Here is a 903-nt window from a genome sequence, read left to right as displayed (position 1 = left end):
GTCGAAAGTCTCTCCCCGAAAAAGGAAAAGGAAAGCTGTGGCTACAAGAGACCATCTTTGCACAACACTGCGGAACCTAAGAAGTTTGGCCACTGTGGGTCGCCGTTCCCCTGCCAAGCAATCACAGTTCTTTTAGAGCCTGCCTGGAAGCCAGCTGCGCTGAATGATGATGTATTTCCGGTCCTCGGCTCAGCCGTGAGCTCCCGACTTCCAAGTCGTGGTTTAGCAAAGTACATTTATTTCTGCAGAAGGGAGCCCACCGAATTCAAAGAGGCAGGTAGACACGCCAAGGTGGAGTCTCACTGGGTTTTTACTCCCAATGCAAGGGAGTCGTATTCCTTAATTTGGGTCGTCACAGCTCAGCCTCACTTTTCCGGGTCTTCTCTAGATTCGGGGGTGCGGACATAGTTCTCTATTTTCTGCCATTATCATATTTTTCAAAACTAGTTCTAATGGCCAGAAATGCAAAAATAACAGCCTTTAACACATGGAGTGATGTTGTATGCATGACTACTCAACTATTAAATACAATAGGGAATGAAGTGGTAAAGTTTTTGCCTAGCAGGCATAAGGCTCTGTGCTAGATGCCTGTCACCTTATAAGGTATGGTGGTGTGTGACTGTAATGACAGCAGTCAAGATACTGGAGGAAGGAGGATCAAAAATTTAAGGGACTCGTCTACCAGATGGCAGTTCAAAGGCCAGCTTGGGATATAGTTAAAAGTTAGATCACAGCGGGCTGGAGAGATGGCTGAGCAGGTTAAGAGCACTGACAGCTCTTGCAGAGGACCTGGGTTCGATTCCCAGCACCCACATGGCTGCTACAAACCATCCTTAACTCCAGTTCAGCGGAATCCGAAACCCTCTTTTGACCTCCGAGGCACTGCACAACACCAGTGCACTC

This window comes from Nannospalax galili, unplaced genomic scaffold (assembly GCF_000622305.1).
Source record: "Nannospalax galili isolate Female #2095 unplaced genomic scaffold, S.galili_v1.0 scaffold275, whole genome shotgun sequence".
Classification (NCBI taxonomy): Eukaryota; Metazoa; Chordata; class Mammalia; order Rodentia; family Spalacidae; genus Nannospalax; species Nannospalax galili.
Note: the sequence above shows the minus strand (reverse complement) of the source record.